Below are 15339 nucleotides of genomic sequence, written 5' to 3' on the forward strand. Positions count from 1 at the left end.
CACAGCTCCAGCCACTGCAGTCATCTGAGGAGTGAACCAGAGGATGGAAGACGTCTCTCTCTCTCTCTCTCTCTCTGCCTCTCCTCCTCTGTAACTCTGACTTTAAAATAAATAAATGAATCTTTAAAAAAAAACTATCCAGGCACAGAAATAAGTACAAGGAGACTGAGGAAAGTGCATGGAACATCCTTGCGATGTGGGTCAGTGTGGTCCAACTCCCACACGACTACAGTCCTAGGAAAACGAAGACAAAAACAATCTGAATACTCACATTAGTTGATAATTCACTGAAGAAAATATACTCCCAGATGCAAGAGGATCAATGAAATCCAGGAAGAAGTGACATAAAGAAAACAACACACAGGCAAATAACCCAACTGCTAAAAACAAATGCCTTAAGTGTCCAGGAGGGAAGAAAGATCACACAGAAACCCGATGTAAGGACAACAGCAAACTGATCATAGAAACTCTGCAAGCCGGACACAGTGGGCCGGATTTCAGGATAAACTGCTGTAAGATTCTAATGCTTCTCACATGCACTGTCAGTATGTCTATTACACAGAGCAGTCACTAAAAACAGAACGAGAGTGAGATAAGTCAGCAGAGTGCATAAAATGTTAAAGTGGAATAATTACAGACCATGTTCAAATAACCACAGAAAAGACGGTAAAATAAAGAATAAAATAAAAGAATGAACAGGTAAAATAGGAAAGAAAGACCAAGATGGTAGACTTACACTCAACAGCCCCACTAGTGACACCAACTGTGAACAGGATGGCAGACCTACACCCCGCCGCACCACACCACTAAGGACACCAGGTGTGAACAAGATGGCAGACACACCACTAAGGACACCAGGTGTGAACAGGATGGCAGACCTACACCCAGCTGCACCACTAAGGACACCAGGTGTGAACAAGATGGCAGACACACCACTAGTGACACCAACTGTGAACAGGATGGCAGACCTACACCCAGCCGCACCACTAAGGACACCAGGTGTGAACAAGATGGCAGACACACCACTAAGGACACCAGGTGTGAACAGGATGGCAGACCTACACCCCGCCGCACCACTAAGGACACCAGGTGTGAACAAGATGGCAGACCTACACCCAGCCGCACCACTAAGGACACCAGGTGTGAACAGGATGGCAGACCTACACCCAGCCGCACCACTAAGGACACCAGGTGTGAACAGGATGGTAGACCTACACCCAGCCACATCACTAAGGACAGCAGGTGTGAACATGATGATAGACCTACACTGAACAGCCCCACTAATGACACCAGATGTGAACAGGATTCTAGACTTACACTTAGCCACACCACTAACAACACCAAGTGTGAACGGGATGATACACCTACACTCAACCACACCATTTACATAAAATACATTCTAAGTATACACTTTGTCAGATTAGATGTTTTAAAAGCAAGAGACCCAAGTTTATCTTGTCTACAAGAAATACATATTAAGTGTGATGACAAAACTAAACAGAAAACAAAGAAAAAGACATTTACCATAGAAACACTAATCCAAAGAAAGAAGGAGTGGCTACCTGAATATCAAACAATGATGTCAAAGCAAGGAATAGTATTAAGGCTGAAGCAGGCCATTCCTAGGGAAAAGGGGTAGTTCACTCAGGAATTCCAAATGCACCTGATCAGAGTATGAAACAGGTGAGGGAAGAACTGACAGAGAAGGGGGAGACACAAATCCCCATTACAGGGGGACATTTCGCTACTTCTAACACCTGTGGAACAGGGAGACATAAAATCAATACACACATCGGGACCTGACCACAGAGACCCTCACACCGCAGAGCAGACACCTTTCGGGGTGCACGGGAGGCCCCGCGGGAGAGGGTTCCTCTGCCCACATTAGGAGTGGACTCACGGAGCTGTGTCCTCAGCTCGGGAGCCCTGCCAGAGGCCACCAGGAGGAAGGTACTGGGACAGTGCCCAATTACTTGCAAAAACCTCAAATACTTGGAAATGAAATGACACACTTCTTTTTCTCAAAGATTTATTTGAAAGGCAGAGTTACATGGAGAGAGAGAGCAGGAGTGAGAGATCCTCATTGTGCGACTTCAATCCCCAAATGGCTGCCACAGCAGCGGCTGGGCCAGACCAAGCCACAGCCAGGAGCTTCCTCAGGGTCTCCCACGTGGGTGGCAGGGCCCAGGCACTCGGGTCATCCACTGCTGCTTTCGCAGGTGCACAGTGCAGGCCCTGCAACAAGCTACTTCTAAATAACCCATGCTCTAGAGAAGCAGTCACAGAGAAGGCGGAAGAGCCGTTGCTCCAAGTGAAAATGACAACACATCGGATCAGTTGTGGAATGCAGTGGACAAGGCACTTAGAGGGATTTTTAGCATTAAATATTCATACATGAAAAGCAGAGAGGAGGAGTTGGCGCTGTGGTGCAGCGGGTTAAGCTGCCACGTGCAATGCCAGTATCCCATGTGAGTGCTTGTTTGAGTCCCAGCTGCTCCTTGCTAATGCATCTGCGAAAGCAGTGGAGATGGCCCAAGCGTTTGGACCTCTGCACCTACGTGGGAGACCCAGAGGAAGCTCCTGGCTCCTGGCTTCGGATCGGCGCAGCTGCAGCTGTTGCAGCCAATTGGGGAGTGAACCATCAGATGGAAGACCTTTCTTTCTTTCTCTCTCTCTCTCTCTCTCTGCCTCTCCTGTCTCTGTGTAACTCCGACTTTCAAGTAAAATAAATAAATCCTTAAAAAAAACTAATAAGCAGACAAATTAAAGGGAAAAGGAGAAAACACAAATTGCCAATATCACTAAACTTAAAACAAGTGCGTGGCTGAAATCCTAGAGACATTAAAGGGTAATGAAGGACTATCAGGCCAGCACGTCCAGCACAAAATTCCAAAAAGTCACACAGGAAGAAATCCATGACCCAAAAAGCCCTGTATTTACTTCTGAAGATACTGAATTTGTAGTTAACATCCTCAAAAGGAAATTTCACACCCAAATGGCTTTAATGGTTAATCCTACGAAACATTTAAAGAAGAAACAATGCTACAGGTATAGGAAACTAACCCAAGATACAGAAGCCTCCTTTGGAGTCCAGGATTGCCCTAAAACAAGGCTAAGAGACACTTCACAGAGACTGCAGACCAACCTTCCCACGGACACAGACACACGGATCCTCAGACCACTAACCAAACACATCAAACCCAGGAACACAAAACTGGCTTACTACATGGGAGCCAGTCCACACGGCTCACCACATGAACAGCGTGAAGGCGTGAAACCTGCTCAGTCTGACAAAAGGCAGCCACGAAACCCCGTGGCTAATGACACACCACGCGATGGAAGACAGATGACGCCATGGCCACAGCGAGGGAACACAGGCGTGTCAGCCAACCACGGAGCGGTCACAACACCCACACACACACCAACACTCCTCGTATGGGGGAAAGGGGTTCACTGAGGAACGTCCTGATGAAGCAACCAAACATCTCCACTTTGCAACCCCTGAGCCTGTTTAATATGTGCTGACCAGATGAGAAGTGTGTCCAGGTACTCCTGCCGCAAACCCAGACAGATGGTAGATGCCGGGCAAGCACCTGGGAGCGTGGGAGACCCACAGTGACCCTGCCAGCTGTCTCGCGGAACAAAACCTGTGTGAATGACCGACAACGGCTACGCAAGCCTGTGTCTCTGCCAGAGACTTCTCCAAAAATGAACACAGCGAGCCCGTCAGGGGCTGCTGCTGCTAACACGGGAACTTCCAAGTAATGACAGAGACGGGAAGACGTGAACCACAACCTCAGCTTCCAAGTACCAGGAGGGAGCATTTCTTTCTTTTTTTAAGATTTTGTTTATTTATTTGAGAGGTAGAGTTATAGACAGAGAGAGGGAGAGATAGAGAGAAAGGTCTTCCATCCTCTGGCTCACTCCCCAATTGGCTGCACCGGCCAGAGCTGAGCAGATCTGAAGCCAGGAGCTTCTTCCGGGTCTCCCACGTGGGTGCAGGGGCCCAAGCACTTGGGCCATCCTCCATGCTTTCCCAGGCCACAGCAGAGAGCTGGATCGGAAGAGGAGCGGCCGGGATGTAACCGGTGCCTGTATGGAATGCTGGCACTGCACAGGGAGGCTCAGCCCACCATACCACAGCACCGGGCCCTGGGAGCATATCTAAGGCGGAAGGGGGTGATGTTAACACGTGTCATCTTTAACACCACGGCAGAGAACATACAGTCTAGCTGTCCCCAGAAGGTCCGTGAGTTAAAGGCTTGGTCCCCAACGTCATATGCTAATGGGAATGGATTAAGGCGATAGTGATGTCTGAGAGATGGCAGGTGTTTAGGTCAGGGCTTGCCCCTGGAAGGCAGTTCTGGACAGAGGGGTGAGGACAGCTGAGCTGGGTCTCCCTGCTCACTCTCCCGCACCCTCTCTGCTTTCTGGCTGGCCAGGTGGTCCTTCTTCAGCACACACTTTCCCATCCTCGGGCCTCACCAACAGCAGAACCTACGGGGCGCACCTGACCTGCGACTAAGCAGCTCCCCAACAGAGAGCCAAATAAACCTCCTTCCTTCATGAGTAGCCTGTCCTAGGTATTTAGCTACAGTGACAGGAAGCTAATACACACGTCCGTCTTCGGAAGATCTGAGTAACTCGATGAGGCAGTATTTCCCGGAGGACCCATGAATGATGGCGTAAACCCATTCAAGGTGCGTGATGCACGGTGGATTTCACATCATGGGAGACAGAGTGCTCCCTGACAGGCTCCCGCTCCACACCGCGAGGAAGCTTCCGGAATCTGCCACTACCTCGTTCTGACGTCGAGGCAGAAGCTGCATCGGCAACGCTAACGCTGTCAGAACATTGCTCGCTTTCCCACTCCTTGTCTGAGGGAGGCATTCCACCCCAAACCACGCATCACAACAGCCTAAGGCAGAAGAGACACGGAATCCCACTCTTGATTATCAATCCAGACATTAAAATGATTCCCGGGGGCAGGTGCTGTGGGGCAGCAGGTTAAGCCCACGTTCCCTGCCTGGGATCAAGCCTGTCTGCTTCCGATCCAGCTCCTGCTGATGCACACCCTGGAAGGCAGCAGGTGAGGGCTCACATCCTTGGTCACCGCCACTCACGTGGGAGACCTGGCTGCAGTTCCTGGTTCCTGGTTTTGCTCCGGCCCGGCCCAGGTCTGTAGGAATCTGGGGAGTGGACCACCAGATGAAAGCACGTGTTCACTCATACTCTCCCCTGCTCCCATCAAATAAATGAAAATAAATAAGTTTTAAAAATGCAAACCAGGGGCCAGTGCTGTGGCGTAGCGGGTAAAGCCGCCGCCTGCAGTACCGTATCCCATATGGGCACCGGTTTGAGACCCAGCTGCTCCACTTCCGATTCAGCTCTCTGCTATGGCCTTGGAAAGCAGCAGAAGATGGCCTAAGTCCTTGGGCTCTGCACCCACATGGGAAGACCTGGAGGAAGCTCCTGGCTCCTGGCTTTGGATCAGCGCAGCTCTGGCTGGTGCAGCCAATTGAGGATTGAACCACTGTATGGAAGACCTCTCTCTCTCTCTCTCTGCCTCTCCTTCTCTGTCTGTAAAACTCTGATTTTCAAATAAATAAATAAATCTTAAAAATATATATATATATAAAATCTAGTTTCTTTATATATATATATATATAAAGAAACTAAACCGCACCATTGTGGGAATAGCAAGTCTGAAACCCAGAAAAAAAAATGCTAACCAGTAACCCTCTTCTAATTATTTTTTATGGAAAATATAACTACTTTTCATTAAAAAAGTATTCCATGTGCAAAAATCTAGCAGGACTTAAGGTTGTTTCATTGAATTAATAGTTTTCAATCTCTCGATGCTAATTTCTTATATGGTAAATTTAATGTTTATTATATTATTATTAATCACATCAGCCTGTTGGCGCCTCCATGAAGTCTGAAGAGTGGGAAAAAGGCCCGGAGACCAGAGTCTGGAGCCTGGGCAAGGAGGGTAGAATCCTGAGACACCCCTCACCACCTGCCACGCTGGGTCTCTGCACCACAGCCTCTGAGGGGCTGACCCCCAGCTGCGAACACGGGGCACGTCTGCACCCCCACCCAGCGAGGGCCCCCTCTGCCATCCCAGCAAAGCACCCGTGCTCATCCCTGAAGCACTGGGCGCCACCCCAGCACCTGCACAGACCTCCCGCAGGGGCCTGACTCCGTCTCGGGAGAGCGCATCACCACCCCCGCTCACAAGAGCGCCCTACGGCAGGGAGGTCAACACAGGAACACAATTCCATGCGAAAACATTTAAAACACATTAGATTTTTGGTCAAGATGAAAGACCAAAAAAAAAAAAAAAAAATCAAGCAATCTATTCTAATTGGGTTCCCATGGAAACTGTACAATTGGGTTTTTCCATATAACATCCCGAAGGTCCAACGCGCGCTTGTAAAATACACTTCCAACCACTGGAATTGTTTTTACATCACAGCACTCCCCAGAAGATCAATTACCATACGTCCCACCCTAACTATTAGTGGCAGAAGACGTTAATGCCGTGCGCCGTATTAACGTAAGTCATGTAAGGAACGCTACATATCACAATAATTATTTGAAACTAATCATATACTTCAGATTCATCAAACGTGCTCTGAGTAATAAACCAATACGACTGTTGTCACGGAATCGTGTTTATGAAACCAGAAATCAAGCCCAACCACAGCCCAGACCACTGCGCCTCTCATCGATTGCAGGGATAAGCAGAATCAATCATTAATAATTACATTAGAAGATGACCCTCAAGGTTAATCATATTCTTAGAGGCGCTCACTACGGAATTAAACAACATGCATAGCTGTGCTGACAAATAAATAAATAAAAGATAACAGAGAAGAATTCAAATCCATGCTTTAAATATTAATAGCACAACACATTCCCTCACCGAGGACTTTGGCTCTACCTGCACTGACCACAACAGCCGGCCACAGCGCGCCCCAAGGCAGGAGGCCAGCGGCACTGCGCAGGGCCCCGTGTAAGAGCGCCGAGGGCCGGGGACCACAGCATGCTGGGAAACAGCGATATCCGTCAGGAAAGTCTCACCGTGGAGGTGGACCCTAAGATCCCAGGGACTGGACACACCTTTCAGAGGCACCACCCACAGCGTGAGCCTGGTGACTGAACTCACAGCAGGCTCCGATCTTCTACAGCCCCGCCCCCAGCAGGCCAAATGGATGCAGAGGGGGATGGGACCAGCACCCTTTTGGAAAGAAATGTCCCTTAGGACTCCCAACTCAACAGAGACCTCTGAATATTCTCCAACGTCTTGGCCCTAGAAACAGCCAATGGCGTGGACCAGGGGCTGACCAAATGCAGCTGCTGGATCCAGGCAGGCTTCGCATCCACACCGACCGACCTCAGGAAAAACCACCACCCAAGCTCTCCAGTCTGGCTCCCTAGTCCTGCATCCTGCTTAAGAAACCCAGGCTGGGGCTGGCTCTGTGGCACAGCAGGCTTCCCATATGCACACCGGTTCGTGTCCCAGCTGCCCCTCTTCCAATACAGCTCCCTGCTATGGCCTGGGAAAGCACGGGAAGATGGCCCAAGTGTTTGGGCCTGCACCTACGTGGGAGACTGGGAGGAAGCTCCTGGCTCCTGGCTTTCAATTGGCTCAGCTCTGGCTGTTGCAGCCATGTGGAGATTGAACCAGCAGATGGAAGACCTCTCTCTCTGTCTCTGTATCTCTACTTCTCAAACAAATAAATGAAATCTTCAAAATACAAGAAAACCCAAAAAAAACACCTGGGCACCCAGCCCTTGGGGCCAGTCTTCCACCTTCCCAGGGGCGCCAGCTGCCTCTGCAGGTCACCAGAGCACAGCCACGGGACCAGGACGACCCTCCACGCGTCTCTTGCCTTGCCCGCGACATTGCACGTCCACACCCACTCAGCTTCCTCTTCCCGCCAGACACACGCACACCTGACAAGAACTGTCTGATGACAAAGCTCCGAAGAGTCCCGAGCTCCTGAAGGAACTTCAGTTGCCCGTCACCCGGTGTGACTTTGCTCCTAACGACTGTTACACTGGGGCTTCGGCAACGCGCACTCTGCGTCCCACGGGCCAGGGTCAGAGACCAAGTCCCGCTGCTTCAGTTTCTGGTGAGCTCACGCTTGTTGGCTTGTGGACAGTAACCAGTTCCTCGCTGTGCCTTCACGTGTCTGAGGGTGTGGAGCAGGGAGGAGAGTTGGGGGAAGACGTGGAAGGTGAGAGGACAAGAAATGAGAAGAGTCCGGCAGCTGGGCCGGCACGCCCTGGCAGGTCCAGGTTCTAAATCCCCCAGGCGGCGTCCTCTGAGCCTGGGCCTGGCCATGTCCCTGCCGGGCGGGCGGACACAGGGTCCATGCCAGTCAACAACCAGAAGGGGCAGGGAGCAGACCTGGCTGGGGGGCGGGGGCCCCCAGGAGGGAGCACCTTAGAGAGCTGCTCTTCGCAACCCGAGCACCGGAAACCCTTCATCCGGCCCAAGAACACGCAGCTCCCTGCACCAGGATCCGTCCTGCGCCACTGCCACTGTCACCACCCCTGGGGGCGGGGCTCAGAGGGGGCATCTGCGGCAATCCCAGCACAGAGGGGGACGGAGGACCTTCTGGGTGCCCCTGAGTGACACGGGATCCGGGGCAGCGGTGGCAATCCCAGCCCCAAGGGGAGTCGGAGGGGCTCTGGGAAGTGTTCTAATTACTCTCTCAGCAAAAATAAACTCCAGAAAACACCAATAGGAACTCTTCAAAGCTCAGACTTCACGGAAGACAGAAAATTAAACTGCTGATCCTGACGCCAGGCCCGGGCACTGAAGCTCGTGGCAGGGCGACAGCAATGACATGCAGCAGGGCACGGAGATGACAGAGCCGGCGTGGCCACGTGGACATGCCTGCCTGAGCCCTGACAGCCTTACCACAATGGAGAGGATGCCGTGCCGCTTGGAGCCTGTCCTCTTGCTGGGCACGAGACGACCATGCAGGGGCCCACGGGGGCCGAGGGAGGCCATGCCGAACGAGAAGGACACTAACTTCATTTGAGAACCTGCCCACTCGCTGTCAGTCACTCGCAACTGATTCCAGCTAGTGCCAGGGGAGCAGGGCGCCCAGCTGCCCCTCTGGGACCCAGCAGGCACCCGCCTGCTCCCTGAGTCCAGCCTGGCTGGAGGCCGATGCCCAGGACCAGGTGCGAGGAAGGCACCTATCGGCACACACCCAGGCACAGCTCGCCACATCCATCTCAGTCCACAGCTGAACCTGCCGACGACACGGCGCCGACAGAAACCACAGTGTCTGCGCGATGGGGCGCAGCACACCTGGGCCTTCCCAGGACACTGCCTTCAGTCACAGGGGGACTCGTCACACCTCCTCCTCTGCTCTGACTCTGGGAGCTGAGCGCCTCCTGCTAGGAGCCAGGCACGCTGAGCGGGGCTCCCAGCACAGGGCGCCCGCCTGCACAGGGGCTCACACGGCAGCCCCTCACCCGACATGGCCTGGTGTGGTTCGTGCCACCTGCCCAGTCTCACAGTCTCTGAGCCACCAGACAGCAAAGCTCCCTCTCCAAGCAACTTTCCATGGCCACCTCTGGCTGCCTGGGATCAAGGCTGCTGACTGGCTAGAGGCTGACCAGTTCCTCACCCTCTTCCTGTTTTGTCTTCTTATGAGTATGATTCCAAGCTAATACTTCATCAAAACTTCCACACAACTTTACATAAATATTCATGTATTTGTGTGTCCTTATACTTACCCAGGTATACTGGATAATCCGACCATGCCTCTCGGATAAGCTGCCCAAAGCCCCCAGCCGGTAAATGGCGCACGTCACAGTCACTCTCGCCATCTCCCCCCTCTCTCCCAGAATCACCCCAGTTCCACAAAAGCGTTCCCTGCTGTGGGGCTGGAAGCTGAAGTGCGCGTGAGAATCTGAAGACGCTCCGAGGGCCGAGACAAGCGACGCACCCCAGGGCTGCCCACGCTGCATGATGGCTGGTGTAACTAAAGTCCAAGTTTTGGTAACATCTACATTTTTTGTCATAACACAAAATGAGCAACTATAATGTTATGGCAATGTGCTGGGTTACATTTCAAGGGAATTCGTGTCTCCTAGGAGCTGAGAAGCCATGCACAGACCCACAAGCACCGGCAGCTCAGAACAACGCAGCTGCGAACCGGTCCATCTGGACGGAGAACCCCACGCTGCCCTGGGCCGGAGAGCACCGCTTCCTGACTGACCCTGAAGACTGCCCCACGGGTCCTCAAGCGTGAGGGTCTGCCACAGCCTCCGGGGACTTACAGCCCAGGCCCGGGGTGTGCTCCTGCAGGTCTGCATCTCTAATCAGCACTCCCAGGAATCCCAGACCACCGATGGGAAATGCAGCTCCCTCTGCTCCTGGGCCCCCACTTTCCGGAGAGCACCCAGCCCATGGGGCTGGGACTCATTAGGCTTCGTGGGAGCCACTTTCCAGGGGTGGTTCTTCCTGACCCGAGGGGGTAGGCAAACCTCTGAACAGGGCAGTGGAACGTGGCTCAAAGTTTAACAACAGGCGAGAAACAACCTCTACTTACGTATTCCACCCCCGTCTGTAACGTCCCGTCTCCTGCTCGGCCCTGAATCGCACTCTTCCCCCACGGAGATCTCTCTGAACATCTCGGGCTGGAATGACCCAATCTGTCAATAAGGCAAGAGTTCTCTCAACTCCTCTCCCTATGACTCAATTTGTCAGTAAAAACTGCCACCAGCGCTGTGCTTGCAGAAAAATGTCCATAAATGCATTATTGCAACCGGCAGATCGATGTCCATAATAAAAACAAATAGATTTAACAAGTGCCTGCTTTTATGAGCTGCACCACGGGTGGACCCTGCACTCCGTGTCACCCCCAGCCGTCTGGGAACGGGCCACAGGGCGGGGGTCGCACGCTCTGTGGACTCCACCCGTGTTACAGGTGGGAAATTCATCTAACAAGGAAATTGCCGTGTGGTAGAGAGCACACCAGGCGTTGACTGCTCCCGCCCAGTTCCTTTCGTGGCTACACACATGCTCACACCATGACAGGCTGAACAGCCCTAAGAAAACATTTCTGTAGAATCCTCAGCTGGTTTTGCAACATCTTCATTACAGAATGAATGAGCTTCCTCCAGGTGGGGTGAGGGGTCCAGAGGCCCTCCTGGAGACGAGGCCACGCGTGTAACTGGAAACCACAAGTATGTGGCGTCAAAATCAAGTTCCAACCTTCCACACGTGGCCAAGGGCCTCAGGGCTGGGTCGGGGCCTGGGGGCAGCTGATTGACCTAATGAGTTGGATGAAGCAAACTGCCGGACAGTGGCTGCCGTAAGACGGCTGAACTGCCAGGTAGTCCACGCACGTCGGCGGGAGTCGTGCGCCGTCTTCCAGGGAGCCACACCTGCTAAAGCCACCTGGCTCCCTTCAAAGGCTAAGAAAGCCACACAGGCGGTCCCTGCCTCTTCCTAGGCAAATCAGTGATGTGAAAGAGCAGGGCGTTCATGACACCCACAATCTCACACTGCAGGCTTCCCCAGCCACGCAGCCCCCGGTACTGTGCATACTGCGAAGTCTGGGCCAGTGTGGAGCTGCAGCTGCTTCAGCCTGCACCTGCAGTCCCAGAGTCCCACATCTGAGGGCTGGTTGGAGTCCTGGCTGTTCTGCTTCCCACCCAGTTTCCTGCTAACATGCCTGGAAAGACAGCAAAAGACAGCCCACGTACCTGGACCCTTGCACACACCTGGAAGACGCAGATGGAGTTCCAGGAGCAGGCCCAGCTATTGCAGCTATTTGGGGAGTGAACCAGAGGGTGGAAAACTCTCTTCCTCTCTATCATTCTGCCTTTCACATAAACAAATCTTTGAAAACTATTTTTACATAAAAACAAAACAAGACTGTCTCCTCTGATCATCAGACTTCACACAGCAGAGAACACACACCCCTGAGTCCTCTGTGCTGGGTCTCCCACCCCGACGGCCTCGAGAGCAGACAGCAAAGCCCACTGTCCACCGAGTTCCGGAAGACAAACTCTTCCACTTTCACTTTCACCAGGGGCACTGAGCTTGTCTGTGAACCGGCTGACACAGAGCGCACTCTCCCCCAGTGGTGATGTTACAGTTGCCAGGAAACTTCAGGCAGGGGCCGGCGTCCTGGCACAGCAGGTTAAACTGCCGCTTGCAATGCTGGCATTCCACATCAGAGCTTCGGCTCCAGTCCCTGACACTCTGCTTCCAGTCCAGCTCCCGGCTCAGGACACGATGGCCACACACTTGGGAGACCCAGATGGAGCTCCCGGCTCCTGGCTTTGGCTGGCCCAGCCCTGGCTGTTACAGCCATTTAGGGAGTGAGCCAGCAGACGGAAGATCCATCTCTCTCCGTGCCACTCTGTTTAAATAATGTTCTGCAGTGAGATCCCAGGTCTTTGGGGATGTCTGCATCAGAAGCTACCTCCTCCAGCACACACGGGGTCGGGAAGACGGGCTGGAGGCACGAGCAGGCCTTTCAGAGCCGACAGGAAGCAAAACCTCATGACCATGGAGCAGGAGGAGGAACCTCACACCGGGGCGAGGGGGAGCACGCAGGCAGGTGCGAGGTGTGCAGGTGGAGCCCCGCCTGGACCTCCCCATCGGACCTTCTCCGGGGCTGGCGCTCTGGGCCCTCCCGGGATGTCAGGCAGCAGCAGAGCAAGTTCCCAGTCAGACCCAGGCTCACGGGGCAGCCAGGGCCTCGGTTTGCTGGGCTTATGATGCACTCTCCACTTGTGACATCTTCAACTTAAGACAGAGTCACAGAGACTCTGTAAGCCCAGTAGGCCCAGGGCAGGTCAAGAACCCTCTGTAACGCACACACATAGCAAAGGCAAATAGAACTCAAAAGATGGTTTTGTTTGCCTTTGTTTTTCCTATCAGAGAGAATAAGCTGTAAAATGAAAAAGGAATTCATGCTAAGAACAGAGAGAGGCAGGGCCAGCACTATGGGGCAGCAGGCCTGTGATGCCGGCATCCCATGCAGGCACCAGTTCAAGTCCCGGCTGCTCTGCTTCCGATCCAGCTCCTGGCTAATGCGCCTGGGAAAGCAGCGGAAGATGGCTCCCTTACTTGGGCCCCTGCACCCACGTGGGAGACCTGGATGAAGCTCCTGGCTTCGGCCTGGCCCAAGGCCAGCTATTGCAGCCGTCTGAAGAGTGAACCAACAGATCTCTGTGTCTCCCCTTTTTCCCTCTCTCTGTCACTCTGCCTTTCAAATCCATAGATCTTTCAGGGGGTGGGGAGAGGAAGGGCAGACCTCTTGGTTTGAATTCCTAGCTCCAAACAAAAAATGTCTACAAAATGAGAAAAATAAAGACAACTCAGTAAGTTTACTTTTACAGGCAGTGCCGAGCAGCGCGAGTGCTTTGGTTTCCTGAGAAAATGAGAGCACAGGAGGGGAAGGGGCTCCAGGGCCGGGCTGGGGCCTGGCCTGCACGGAGCGCAGACGAGACCCCAACAGACAGCCAAGAGGGAAGCCCCGGGGACAGGGCCCAGGTGAGGCTCAGCCAACAGCAACGCAAGACCCAGACAGAGCTGCACCTGCTCTCTGAGGGAAAGGTTTAGGACCCTCAGCCGCTGAGATGTTACCAGTGTGTACCTAGGGCTTTATTTCCCTAACTCCTGCTAACAGTGACGCCTCCTTACAGTGCCTCATATCAGTTAACTCAGCTACTGTCACACTCAGCACTTTTCACGGAAAGGAATGTTTATATTGAAAGGCACCCTTAGGTGGCTCTGAACTGGACTGCCTCCCCCGGCTCCCAGACAGTCACAGGCACCCCCCACGCCTCGAATCCTAACTCCATCCCTCTCCCACCCAAGCACAAAGGAAACAGGTGTGAGGCTCTGGTGAACACCTCTCCGCCGACCAGCTGGGCTCCTGAGACGTGCCCGCCCCGCGCGCCCAGTGCGCCACCTTGAACCTCCACCTCCTCATCTCAGCCATGGACAGACCCAGGAGACCACAAAGCCACCTCCTGGCCGTCAGGTCAGGGCGGGGACACTAAGAGGAGGGGCGGGGCCTACTCCACAGGTGCCCACCGGGGTCACCCTGGGCCCTGATTCTCAGCAGCTCCACATTCTCCCACCGACCTCCGAGGGACGCTGGTGTGGACGCTCCCCTGCCTCTGTCCACACCACAGCCAGCACAGGGGGGGCACATGCACACATCAGGGGCTTCCCCAGAAGCCTCTCTCAGACCCCACAACGGGCCCCCCGAGGGAGGAACTCGGGCTGCCGGTGGCCCCCGGTCTCCGTGGGCTTGGGGCTGGGGCTCCCAGTGCCTGGTGTGAGCTAAGGGTCTGCACAGGCACCGGGAACATCAGGTGGGGGGACACCAGCCAGGCGGCCCGGGACGTGGCACTCCTGGGCAGGGCCGCAAACAGGAAGGGGACGGGATCCAACAGGCGCTGATGGAGGACTTCTGGGAGCTTCCTGGAACACTGGGTGCAGTGCCCACCGGCATGGTCAGCAGGGCCCTGGCCGGCAGAGCAGCGAAGGTGCTGGGCGTGCGGGGGCGCGGCCAGGACCCCAGCCAGCCGTCGCCGCCAAGAGGCCACTGGGTCCGCGCACCCCAGCCACATAAGGCTGGAGCCACCTGGGTCACACGTGGGTCACACCTGGGGCCTGGGAGGAAAGGGGGCGGGGCGCTGTCGGACCACTCAGGACTGTGCCTGTCCCGTGCACTCCAGACGCCCGCTGTCCCCGGGCACAGCCCCACTGTGCCGTGAGGAAAGCAACTCACACACTCACCAAGTTGCAAAAGGCGCGGACCGCGAGTCCTGCGAGCTGCGACACAGGAGCGCGCGCTGCTCGGGTGTGGGCGGGGCGTGGGCGGGGCGTGGGCGGGGCGCGAGCCCTCCCAGCGTCGGGGCGGGGCCAGCCTGCGGACGCTACCGGGCAGAGGGGCAGGGCCTAGCGCGCGGGGCGGGGCCTGGGAGGAGCGGAACCGGGGAGGGCGCACCGGAAGCGGGGGCCGCGGGCGTGCGGGGGCGGGGCGCTCGCGGCCGGCGCATGCCCAGTGCGGTGGCGCCGGGGCTGACCGGCGCTGCGCAGCCTCGCTGGCTTCCGCGGCGGCCGGGCCTGAGTCCCCAGGGCGTTGGAGGTGCACCTCGGTGGGCTCCGCCTCCCGGGCCCTGTGCCCGCGCTTGCCCGACGCCAGCCCCAGGGCCGTGCCCCGGAGGGGGCGCGGGCGCCGCAGACACCCGGGGACTGCCCGGCCCCACGGCGTGCCGCCTGAGGGCCGGAGCCGGCGCCGCTGCGGGGCGTGCGGGCCCCGGGTGCCCACCGCC

At 55.0% G+C, this 15339-nt stretch overlaps 1 protein-coding gene across 1 annotated transcript in view; it reads right to left on the reverse strand.

Annotated features, from left to right (window-relative positions):
• The window catches only part of MGMT (O-6-methylguanine-DNA methyltransferase), a 276406-nt gene extending 261540 nt beyond the window's left edge, over nucleotides 1–14866 (reverse strand). Inside the window, exon 1 of the mRNA XM_062214646.1 lies at nucleotides 14801–14866. The gene's annotated coding sequence lies outside the window, so the exon portion shown is untranslated. The remainder of the gene's footprint in view (nucleotides 1–14800) is intronic.
• Between the last annotated feature and the right edge of the window lie 473 nt (nucleotides 14867–15339).

Source organism: Lepus europaeus, chromosome 17 (assembly GCF_033115175.1).
Source record: "Lepus europaeus isolate LE1 chromosome 17, mLepTim1.pri, whole genome shotgun sequence".
Taxonomy (NCBI): Eukaryota; Metazoa; Chordata; class Mammalia; order Lagomorpha; family Leporidae; genus Lepus; species Lepus europaeus.